General features: G+C 36.1%; 1 pseudogene; it reads right to left on the bottom strand.

Annotated features, from left to right (window-relative positions):
- Positions 1 to 7,954: 7,954 nt before the first annotated feature.
- LOC100023566 (heat shock cognate 71 kDa protein-like) lies at positions 7,955 to 10,053 on the bottom strand (annotated as a pseudogene).
- Between the last annotated feature and the right edge of the window lie 3,270 nt (positions 10,054 to 13,323).

Here is a 13,323-nt window from a genome sequence, read left to right as displayed (position 1 = left end):
TACTATGTACAGTGTTCTCCTGGTTCTGCTTATTTCATTCAAAGTTCTTGTAGATATTTACAGCTTTTTTTCTGAAATCATCTTGCTAATCATTCCTTATACCACAAAAGTAATCCAATAACAATATGTACCACAATTTGTTCAGTCATTTCCCAATTGATGTATATCCCTTTGAACAATATAGACACAGTAATGTTATTATTGGATCAAAGAGTATTAATAGCTTAATAGCTCCTTGGACATAGTTCCAATGTGCCCTCCAGAATAGTTGGATTATTTCACATTTCAGAACTTCATGGACAATGCAAATAGCATCCCAAATTTGACACACACCCTCCAATATTTAACACTTTTCTTCACCGTCATACTGGCCAATCTGATAGGTGTGAGGTGGTTTTAATTTACATTTCTCTAATCAAGAGGAATTTAGAACTTTTTTCATATGATTATAGATGACCTTGATTTCTTGATCTGAAAACATCTTGTTCATATCCTTTGACCATTTGTCAGTTGGGGAATGTCTGGTATGCTTATAAATTTGATTTAGTTTACTATAAATTTGAGAAATTAGAACTTTATTAGAGAAATTTATTACAAATTTTCCCAGTTTGTTATTCCCCTTTAAATTTTGATTATATCAGTTTTGTTTGTACAAAGTGGTTTTAATTTAATTTAATCAAAATTATTCCTTTTACATCTTATAATATTCTCTCTCTCTTATTTGGTCATAAATCCTCCCCATCTCCAAAGACCTGCGAGGTCAACTGTTCTATATTCTCCTAATTTAGTTATGGCATCACTCTTTATATCCAAGTCATATATCCATTTTGACCTTATCTTGGTATAGAGCGTGAAATATTGGTCTATATCTAATTTCTGTCATAATGGCTTTTTTTTCCCTAATTTTCTGAGCAGTTTTTATTAAACAGTGCTTTTTTATTCTAAAAGCTGGGGTCTTTGGGTTTATCAAATACTAGCTTGCTAAGGTCATCTACCACTGTATATTATGTATCTAATCTACTCCATTGATATACCATTTTATTTCTTATGTGATTGAGACTGGCATTAGAGAAAAAGTGCCAGACAGAAGAGTATGTGAAATTGATCACCTTGAAGGGGGAGGGACCCCAGGAGTGGAATCCTGAGGAAAGAATACTCTGGTGGTATCTCCGTCTTGAGATGTTGAAGAGAAAAGGTGGATAAAGACTTTCTCCTGAGGGTTACCCACTTTTCCTGTTGGTGATTGGAAATCCCCCCCCAACATTTCCCAATTGAAGAGACTTTCTGAAGAGAAACCTGAGTTGACTTTACCTCAGTTCCTGTTGCCCAGGGGTGAGTCAACCTGACTTTCTCTCAGGGGGCTCAGGCTGCCAAGGCCTGAGTTCCCCCCAAACTCAAGGAGGGAGGAAAAGGGTTTAGATAGAGACAGGGACCCGCTTTCCCCACTTTCCTTTCCCCATTCTTCCCTGCCCATTATTCCTTTTGTATTACTTGATTGAGTTAACATTAAAAGTTATCTTTTTGCAGAATGAGAGGAGCAGAACCAGGAGAATATTGTACACAGAGACTGACACATTGTGGTATAAGAGAACATAATGGACTTCTCCAGTAATGGCTTTACAATGTCCCTGAACAAGCTGCAGAGATCTACGAGGAAAAAAAACAACTATCCTCAAGCAGAGGATAAACTGAGGGAGTAAAAACACCGAGGAAAAGCAACTGCCTGACTACAGAAGTTGAAGGAACATGATCAAGGAGAGACGCTAAATGAGCGCCCTAATGCAAATACCAACAACAAGGAAATGGGTTCAGAGCAAGGATACATGTGATACCCAGACGAATCGTGCCTCAGCTAGGGAAGGGGTGGTGGAGGGTTGGGGAGGAAGAAAAGAAAATGATCTGTTTCCAATGAACAATGTATGAAAATGACCAAATAAAATAATATTTTAAAAACTAAAAAAAAAAAGTTATATATTCCCCAAGCTGAGTGTGAGTGAACAGATCAAGGGGAGATCTTTTGGTCTCAAGTACTGGAGGGGGGACAAGAGGGAAAAGAGCGAATTGGGGAGAGCAGCTTTAGTTAAGGAGGTAAGGCACCCCCTCTCCTATCTCTGAGCCAACTACAGCTGCTGTCTCCCCTGAACCCCGCTCTCTCTCTCTTTCCCTCTCTCTCCATGCCTCAGGGTCCAAACCTTCCCTCTAGACTACATCCCTTCCTTTTCTTTATATATATATATATTTTTTAAACACTTAGCTAATACCAAACTGTTTTGATGATTAGTGCTTTATAGCAGAATTTAAGATCCAGTACTGCTGGATCACTTTTATTCACATTTTTTCCCCATTAGTTCCCTTAATAATCTAGATCTTTTGTTCTTCCAGATGATTTTGTAAAATTATTTCTAATTCTAGAAAATAATATTTTGGTAGTTACATTGATATGGCACTGATTAAGTAAACTAGTTTAGTTATAATTGCCATTTGTATTGTATAAACTATGAGCAATCACTACTTTTTCTAGTTGTTTAGATCTGATTATATTTGTGTGAAACGAGTTTTGTAAATGTGTTCATATATTCCTGGGTTTGTCTTAGCAAGTAAATTCACAGGCATTTTATATTGCCTAGAGTTATTTGATATGGAATTTCTCATTGTATGTTTTGTTGCTAGACTTTGTAACATAAAGAAATGCTGATGATTTATGTGGATTTATTTCGTATCCTGAAACTGTAACAAAGTTGTGTATTTCAACCAGTTTTTATAGTTGATTTTCTAGGAATCTCTAAGTATACCATCATATCATCTGCAAAGAGCTATAATTTAGTTTCCTCACTAACTACTTTAATTCCTTTGATATCTTTTTCTTTTCTTATTGGTAATGCTAGCAATAGAGGTGATAAAGCGCATCCTTGCTTCACTACTGATCTTATTGAGTAGGCTTTTAATTTTTTCTCATTGCATGTGATACTTACTGATGGTTTTAGATAGATACTACTTATTGTTTTCAGGAATGACCTGTTTATACTTATGCTTTCTTGTGTTTTTAATAGAAATGTATTTTTTCAAAAGGTTTTTTCCATATCTATTGAGAAAATCATGTGATTTCTGTTAGTTTTGTTATTTATTTTTTTAGCTTTGTTATTTATATGATCAATTATGCTGATAGTTTTCCTAATTTTAAACTAGCCATGCCTTCCTGTTATAAATCCCATCTGATTGTAGTGAATAATCCTTGTTAAATAATGCTTTGGTCTCCTTGTTGGTATTTTAAAGAAATATTTTGCAGCTATATTTATTAATGAAATTGGCCTATACTTTTCTTTTTTCAGTTTTTGTTTTTTCTGGCTTAGGTATCAGCATCATATTTGTGTAATAAAAAGAATTCTGTAGAATTGCTTCACTACCTATTTTCCCTAATAGTTTACAAAGCTTTGGTTTTTAATTGTTCATTAGTTTCATTGGATTCACGTGTGAATCCATCTTATTCTTGAGATATTTTTCTTAAGTAGTTCATTGATCATTTATTCAACATGTATTCTGAGATACTATTATTTAACTATTCTATTTTCATTTTGTTAATCTGAATAACCTAGATTTCTTACCTTCTGGCATATATTTCAAGCTTTTCAATTCTTTAATGTGGATGTTGCTAAATCCTGTGTAATCTGAATTGTAACTGCATGTATTTGAATTGTTTCTTTCTAGATGTTTGCAGATGTTTGCATTTTGCCTTAGGGAATCTTAAATTTAGCTATAATATTCCTGGGAGTTGTCTTTTGGGGATTTATTTTCTGAGGAAAGAATCTTTGGATTGTTTCAATTTCTATTTTACAGTCTGGTTAACAATATCAGGGTAGTTTTCTTTGATAATTTCTTTTATTATAATGTACAGGGATTTTTTAAAATTATGACTTTTAGGTAGTTCAATAATTCTTAAATTGTCTCTCCTGGATCTATTTTCAAGATCAATTATTTTTCAATGAGATATACCATGTTTTCTTACTTTTAAAATCTTTTCATTTTGTTTTATTGTTTCTTGATGTCTCATGAAGTCATTTGCTCCTAGCTGCCCAATTCTATTTTTTAAGAAATCATTTTCTTCCTTGAGGTTTGGAACCTCCTTTTCAATTAGTCCAATTTTGCTGTTATTTTTCTTCTTGCATTGTTTTCATTTATCTTCCTTAGCTTTCCTCTATCTCACTTAATTGATTTTTGAAATCCTTTTGGAGATTTCCCAGAACCAAGGACCAATTCATATTCTTATTTAAAGTTTTACATGTGTTTCCTTTAGTTTCACTGTCCCCTCCATTGTCTGTGCCTTATTCTTCTTTGTCTCAATAACATTTTTCTATGCTTAGATGCTTAGATTCTATGCTTAGATTCTTCATTTTCCTAGTCTTTTTTTTTTCTTGACTTACACATTTACTTTAAAGGTGTGCTCTATTCTCAAAGTAGAGATGACACTTTCTTAAATTTCAGTTCCTCCTTAATGTTACCTTTTGTTCTATTTCAGGGTTTTGGTGAGTTTCAGTTTTTATAAAACTGTATGATGGTCTATGGACTGGGTGCTCTGAGAGTCACCTCTCAATGATGATTCAATCACCACATGAGACTGATGATGGCTTGCAAAGCTCAGAGCTATCCTATATAGGGACACAAAGTCTAGCCTCAAGTCTGGGCAGAAGTTTTTGGTCTCACTCTGGGTTTGATCAGGTCAGGCAGGCACACTGCCCTGCCATTGTTTCACTAATTTCATTTTGAGCTTTGTAAAGGGTCTAGTTTGGTCTGGGCTTTCTCAGACCAGGATGTTGTGGAGTGCCTTGCTCTGGGGCTGGGAGCTTCACTCTGGGCTTAAACAGACCAGACCTGGGTATGGATTGCCTATTGAGTTCAATTCCTTACAAGCTTGGTTGGGGCTCCAAACCTTGCTCTGAGATTACACAGATCAGGCATCCCAACTGGTTGGTTCTGGGATTCTGGAACTTACTTCAGTTTTGGAACTTTATGGTGTATGTGTGAGGTTGCAATGTGATTGGCTTAGGCAGGGTCTCAGGGTTTAAACTTTCACTTAGATCCAGGTTTAGAATCTTGAAGAGTAGATGTGAGATAAGGGGGAGGATTAGTGTTGGCTTTCACCAATATTCCTTGGTGTAGCATCCTGCTTGCTGTGCTCTCTTCTCACTGCAGTGAACCAAATTAGACCAGACCCTCTCTGCATACCCTTCCAGTTTTTCTCTACACAAAAGTTGCTTCATTCCATCTCCTTGTTGATTCTTTCACTCTAGTATTCACTTTAAGATATTATTTTAAGGTTGGTTGGAGAGGATTTTCAAGGTTTCAAGGTTTTTTCTAGGTTTCAAGGTTCAAGCTTTCCCTGCTTCTACTCCACCATTTTGACTCTTCATCCTGATACATGTAATTGAAAGAAAAGGAAGAGGAAACAAACATTATTACAAACATATGCAGGCAAGCAAACATTTCTTCAACAGATATATAAAAATTTATATGATAGAAAATATATGCCAAATAAAACATATAGAAAATATTTAGGATATATATTATATAGATATATAATATCAAAATATGGAAAAATATAAGAAAATTATGTAATATAGGAAAACATTTAATATATAGATAACATAGAAAATATATAACATATGAAATATATAAAAATGTATATTACATGTGTATATGTGATCAAAATAGAATTTCTGCCTACTTAACCCATAACCTCTGATTAGTGGTATAAGAGAGAGGAATATGCAAAAGACAGAAAATACAAAAGAAGGAAATCTGATCCAGTAAAACAAGAAGCAACTCACATGGGGGAGGGGCAAAAGGAAGAGACCCAGGATTTCAGGGTGAGAACAGAGGTTGGGTAGAACTCAAAACTGGCACTTCAACCCCCACTCCTCCAGTTGAAAGTCTGACAAGAGGATCTCAGGGACTGGAGAGCTCTCCCTGGACACCAACTGCTTCCTAGTGATCCCTTGAACTCTTTTACTCACCTCAACAGAGTAGACTGGACTTTGGAAGAAGCCATCTACTGAGGAAATCCTTTTCAAGGATTTTCTCCATCTCTCTCTCTCCCCAATCTGTCCTGAACTCCATCAATTAACCAGATTAGCTCAGGAGTAAGGAAAAATCAGCAGCTGACCAGAAAAAGGATCAAGACTGAGAGCCTGGATCCCCCTGAGAGTTGGGGGAATCTTTCCATACCCAAACCTCAAATTTTCCCTTCCCTAAGTGATTCTCTATTAAAGTGTTACTATCTAGATCAGATCTGTCTACTTTCTATCACCAAAGAAGGAAACTGAAGATTTAGGGAGAACCACACCTCTCCCCAAAGAAGGAAAATTAGTTCAAGACCAGGGCTGAGGAGTGAACTCAAATATCAAAGGGGAAAATGGCAGTTGGGGTATTGGGAGGATACAGAGACAGGAAAACCCATCCTGTCTCTCAACAACAGCTAAGATCAAGAATGGAGGCAGTGGGTCAATTCTCTTAAACCCTCTTCTTCAGTTCTTAGCCTCCACCACCCAAACCCTATCTCTGAGGAGACATACTCTGCCCCTCAGGGAGACAAACTCAGGTTCTCTTCTCTAATGGGAAGAAAGGGGAAGATCAACCTCTTCTCCCCTCATTCTCTCAACCCTTTCTCTCCCTCTCTCCAATTCACCAGTGTAAGTGGGGGTAACCTCTCTTATTGGCGTATATTATAGTGGTTAACAAATTTCACCTTTCATCATTAGTGGTCATTGAATTAATGACAATTCTTAGAGTTTTTTATATATGTATGTGTATGTATATGATTGATATTTTATGAGTTTTACTCATTTCAATTTTATATACATCCTCAAAAGTGTTCAATTTAAATGTTTGATGTTATTTATAATGTCTTGCTCTGTTTCTGCTCATTTTACTTTACATTAGTTCACATATTTCATTCCATATCTTTTTTTTTTTAATCCTTACTTTCTGTCTTAGTAACAACACTAAGACAGAAGGGCAAAGCCTAGGCAAATAGATTAAGTGCCTTATCCAAGAAAGCACAGAAAAGACATATACAAGGTCAGATTTGAACATATTCCTCCCTTGACTCCAGGCCTGGTGTTCTATCCACTGTGCCCTTATTTATCACCATTTCTTTTTAAAAGTCAATGTTTTCTGTCATTTCTTACATTTTTATATATCAAAACTTATTCAGTCATTTCTCAATTATATATTCTTGTATTTTCCATTTTTAAACCACCAATGAAAAATGCTACTATAAATATTTTTGTATATAAAGAATGTTTCTCTTTCTTTTGAGTATAGATCTAATAGTAAGAATCTAGTTCAAAAGCAACACATTGTTGAGTGACTTTTTATAGATAATTTAAACTTTTTCTTTCAGTATGACTATACCTACTCACAAATCCATCAACAGTGTATTAATGTGTTTATTTGCCTACAGATTCTCCACTATTTATCATTTAACTTTTGTTATTAACTTTCATATTCTGGTGAATCTAAGGTGGAATTTTAGAGGTAATTTATTTTGATTTACTTTGAATAGTAGTGATCGAAATTTTTTTGAAATTGGTTATAGATAATGTGAATATTTTCCTTGAGAATTTTCTGTATGTTCACAGCACCAAATGGTGAAAAGCTGTTTTTCTTACAAACTTGAATCACTTCCTTATCTATCTTTGAAATGAACTTTTTTTTAATGGTGCCAATTTTAAATAGATTTTTATTCTCCAGGACAAGAATTGTATTTCGACTTGTTTTTATATAGTACTGATAAAGTGAAGTGTTGTTCACTTCTCCCTCTGCACACATTCAAGTATTCAGAATGCCCAGATTTACACAATCGCTTAAATGTTACTTTTAAACTGCTACTGCCTTTACTACAAATTTGAGTCCTTCAATTTTTGGAAAGCTGTGTGGAATGCCTTTTCTTTTAGTTCATTTAGTTGACCTCTTCAATGGTAGGTCCAGAAGAAGCACCTCCAGATGGGGCTGCTCCACCTCTTGAGAACCCACCAGACACACCCCCTAGCATGCCTCCTGCACTCTGGTACAGCTTGATGATCAGATCTGCCTACTTCCTAACACCAAAGAAGGGGATTGAAGATTTGGAGAGAACCACACCTCTCCCCAAAGAAGGAGAATTAGCTCAAGACCAGGGCTGAGGAGTGAACTCAAATATCAAAGGGGAAAGTGGCAGTTGGGGTATTGGGAGGATCCAGAGACAGGAAAATACATCCTGCTGATGCTCAAACTCTTACTTTTCAGCAGTCTGGTTCTTATCCAGCCATTTGATTACTACATTGCTTTGTCAAGGATCTTCTGTTTGTCTTCATCACCAATTTTGCCTTGCAGTTTGTCATCCTCAATAGTTGCCTTAATGCTGAAAGCATAAGACTCAAGAGAATTCTTGGAAAACACCTCATCTCTGCTTCTCATCTTTAGCCTTGTACATCTCAGCCTCTTGGACCATGTTCTATGTCTTCTTTGCTCAGATGACTTTTGTCATTGGTGATGGTGATCTTATTCTCCTTGCCTGTGCTCTTTATCCACAACAGAGACATGGATGATGCCATTAGCATCAGTGTCAAATGTAACTTCAATCTGAGGAACACCCCTCATGGTAGGGGGAATTCCTGTGATCCCAAACTTGTCAAGCAGTTTGTTAACCTTTGTCATTGCTCTCTCACCTTCATAAATCTGAATAAGCACATTAGGTTGATTGTCATAGTAGGTGGTAAAGGTCTGCATCTGCTTGGTAGGAATGATGGTATTTAGTGCATTTTATCAGAACTGTCATTACCACACTAGCAGTTTCAATTCCAAAGGAAAGAGTAGTGACATCTTGCAACAGCAAATCCTGTACATTATCAGATTTATCTCCAGCCAAGATGGCAACCTGGACAGCTGCATCGTAGGCAACAGCCTCATCAGGATTGGTTCTTGTTGAGCCCCTTGCCATTGAAGAAGTCCTGCAGAAGCTTCTGGATTTGGGGGGATTCAAGTGAAACCACCCCCCAAGATGATGTCATGAATCTGTGATTTATCTAGCTTGTAATTTCTGAGGGCCATTTCCATGGGGTCTAGTGTGCCATGGAAGAGGTTAGCATTAAGCTTTTTAAAATAGGCCCAAGTGATAGAGGTATAGAAGTCAATACCTTAATAGAGGGAATCAATCTCAATATTGGCCTGTGTACTGGAAGAAAGGGTTCACTTTGCACATTCACAATTGGTACACAGATGGCAGACAGCCCTCTTATTCTCACTGATTTTCTTCTTGTGCTTTCACTTGAATTTGACAATGAAATGGTTTACCATGAGGTTATCAAAGTCCTCCCCACCCAAGTGGATATTTCTGGCTTAACTTCAGACATGCCATCCTTAATGGTAAGGATGGAGACATAGAAGGTACCACCTTCAAGTTCAAATATCAACACATTTCTTTCAGCACCAACTTTTTTTGTCCAAGCCATAAGCAATAGTAGCAGCAGTTGGTTCATTGATGATTTGGAACACTTTGAGACCAGGGATGGTTCTGGCATCTTTGGTGGCTTGTTGTTGGGAATCATTGAAGTAGGCTGGTACTCTGACAATAGCTTTTGTGACAGTCTTCCCAAGGTAAGTTTCAGCAATTTCTTTCATCTTGGTAAATACCTTGATGATACTTATTCTGGATGGAAACTTTTGGTCTCTCCTTTTTACTCCACTTGAACCTTGGGCCTGTCTGCATCATTCATCATCATGAAAAGCAAATGCTTCATGTTTGACTGTACAACTGCATCATTAAATCTGCAACCAATCAGATGTTTGGTATCAAAGATTATGTTGGTTGATTGCATTGTAGCTTGATTCTTGCAGCATCAAGGATAAAACATTCTATGTTGGTGAAGGTAATATAGATGGGGTAGTCCTATTTCCTTGGTCATTAGCAATAATTTCCACTTTCCCATGTTGGAAGACTCCTAAACAGGAGTAAGTGGTGTCAAGATCAATGCCAGCTGCAGGTCCTTTCAATATGTTTCCTTGGGCATCAGAGGTCATAGATGACTGCTGTGGAGAAAGAAGGGCTGCTGCTGGGCTGAGTAGACCCCAAATAAGACTTTAATAAGTGGAATTTCCCATGAAGATTTTTTCTGTTATTTCCATTTTAATTTAAATTTATTGGATTTGTTTATATAAACCTTTTTTTATTTAATAAAAACTATTCATTTTAACTTCTATGTTCCTTTCCATTCCCTGTTTGTTCATGAAATTTTCTTCTATCTTTAAATATGAATTGTTAATGTGATCCTTTTCAAGCTTTTTTAGTTCCATTCCTAATTCATTCTTTTTATTTTATTTAATGCTGGGAGTCATAAGGCCATGATGTCTTGACACAGTCACTTGTGGAGGATAGAAGGTCACAAGGTGGCTCCTTGGCAGGATGAAATCATCCACTCAAAATCCTCAATGATTTCTCTCATCAACATCCCTTATTAATGGAATTGATATGATTATTGAGATGATGATATCAATTCTCTCCCTAGTCTCAGAAGGAATAATATAAGAGCAAATGATTGCACATTATTCCCCCAGAATACAACTAAAAGATCAACCCCAAAAGATCATAATGGGTTAACTTCTGTAACTCCCAAAAAATGTGTGCTTGGAAATTCCCCACTCCCATGCTCAGAACAAATTCTCCTAAGCCAGCACATAAATCACCATAGAGAAAAACTGGCAGAATATGCCTTTAGCATACCATGCCTCAGTGATTTGATTTACCAACCAAAACTCCCAAATGAAACTCTGAAAAATGATCAGTTAATACTAGAACTAGTTATGCTTCTCTTACCCCTTTGATCCCTTGACTTGGCTACAGTGTTCTTGATTGTCTCTAGAACTTCTGATTGATTAACTATTTTTATTAAAAGTAACATATGATTTTCTTTGATTGTCTGTAAACTCAAGTGCTTCACAGGTTAATGAGAAAACTAACCCCTAACTATTCCACCTGTGACAAAATCATTTATCTTTTGTAAAATCTTTGTGTATCCTATCAGAATCAATAGTTGAAATATGTGTATAGAATGATCACAGAATGTTAATCAAATGATGTGTCAAAAGTTAATCTTTCACTTGCCCAACTATCTTCATTTGAACATGTATGTTGAATAATGTAGCTGTATGCCAAGAAAATGAGTATAAAAATAAAAACCAAACCTGGACCAAATAAAGCAGCCATTTGATGCAGAGCCTGGCCCCAGGCAGATACACACCCAGCTGTTTTCCACCTTTCATTTATACCTACACTACTCCACCTGCTGAGTATTCCCTGGAGCCATGAGCAGGGCTGGACCCGGGCGCAAGACAGGTGATGTAAGTATCTAGAGATATAAATTTTCCCCTAATTACTGCTTGACAGCATCCAATAAATTTTGATATATTTTCTCCTCATTCGGTTAATAAAATTATTGTCTCTATAATTTGTTCTTTGACTCATCCCCATTTTAGCATTAGATTATTTAGTCTCAAATTAATTTTTGACTATTCTATCCATGGAGTTTTTTTTATTATAAATTTATTTCATTAAGATTTGAAATGTATGAAATCTTCATAGAAACCTCTGACAAAGGTTTAATTACTCATATTTATAATGAGCTAAATCAATTGTACAAAAAATCAAGCCATTCTCCAATTGATAAATGGGCAAGGGAAATGGATAGGCAGTTCTCAGATAAAGAAATCAAAACTATTAACAAGCACATGAAGAAGTGTTCTACATCTCTTATAATCAGAGAGATGCAAATCAAAACAACTCTGAGGTATCACCTCACACCTAGCAGATTGGCTAACATAACAGCAAAGGAAAGTAATGAATGCTGGAGGGGAGGTGGCAAAGTAGGGACATTAATTCATTGCTGGTGGAGTTGTGAACTGATCCAACCATTCTGGAGGGCAATTTGGAACTATGCCCAAAGGGCGACAAAAGAATATCTACCCTTTGACCCAGCCATAGCACTGCTGGGTCTGTACCCCAAAGAGATAATGGACACAAAGACTTGTACAAAAATATTCATAGCTGCGCTCTTTGTGGTGGCCCAAAACTGGAAAACGAGGGGATGCCCATCAATTGAGGAATGACTGAGCAAATTGTGGTATATGTTGGTGATGGAATACTATTGTGCTAAAAGGAATAATAAAGTGGAGGAATTCCATGGAGACTGGAACAACCTCCAAGAAGTGATGGAGAGCGAGAGGAGCAGAACCAGGAGAACATTGTACACAGAGACTAATACACTGTGGTATAATCGAACGTAATGGACTACTCCATTAGTGGCAGTGTAATGTCCCTGAACAACTTGCAGGGATCCAGGAGAAAAAAACACCATTCATAAGCAAAGGATAAACTATGGGAGTGGAAACACCGAGAAAAAGCAACTGCCTGAATATAGAGGTTGAGGGGACATGACAGAGGATAGACTCTAAATGAACACTCTAATGCAAATACTATCAACAAAGCAATGGGTTCAAATCAAGAAAACATCTAATGCCCAGTGGACTTACGCGTCGGCTATGGGGGGTGGGGTGGAGGAAAAGAAAATGATCTATGTCTTTAACGAATAATGCTTGGAAATGATCAAATAAAATATATTAAAAAAAAGATTTGAAATGTATGCATTTATTACTTCTGCTTTTCTGCATTTAGGTTGTGAAGTGAATATTATTTTTGTATAGGAACCATGTATGATTATAAAGAAGGTATATTCCTACCTATTGCCATTTAATTCTCTCTAGATATCTATTAATTTTAATTTTTTTTAAAATTCATTCACTTTCTTTACTTTTCTTATTTATTTTAGTATGATTTATATAGGCCTAAAAGGGGGGAGTTGAGGTCCCCCACTAGTATAAATTCAATGTCTATTTCTTCCTGAATTTCATTTAATTTCTCCTTAAAAAATATAGAAGCTATACCATTTGGTGCACATATGTTTAGTTAGCATTGATATTATTTCATTGTTTATACTGCCTTTTATCAAAATTTAATTACTTTCCTTATCTCTTTTAATCAAATCTCTTTTTGCTTTAGCTTTATCTAAGATCATTATTGTTACTCCTCCTTTGTCTACTTTAGATGATGCACTACAAATTCTGCCCCTTACCTTTATTCAATGTGTATCACACTGCCTGCTTTTTGTAAATAACAAATAGTAGGATTCTGGTTTTTAATCCACTCTGCTATTCACTTCCATTTTATTGGTGATTTCATACCATTAATACCTAGCATATTGATTGGCTAATATGGCAGTAAATACTATTGTGCTATAA

The sequence above is a fragment of the Monodelphis domestica genome, chromosome 6 (assembly GCF_027887165.1).
Source record: "Monodelphis domestica isolate mMonDom1 chromosome 6, mMonDom1.pri, whole genome shotgun sequence".
NCBI lineage: Eukaryota > Metazoa > Chordata > Mammalia > Didelphimorphia > Didelphidae > Monodelphis > Monodelphis domestica.
This window is presented reverse-complemented; position numbering and strand designations above follow the sequence as displayed.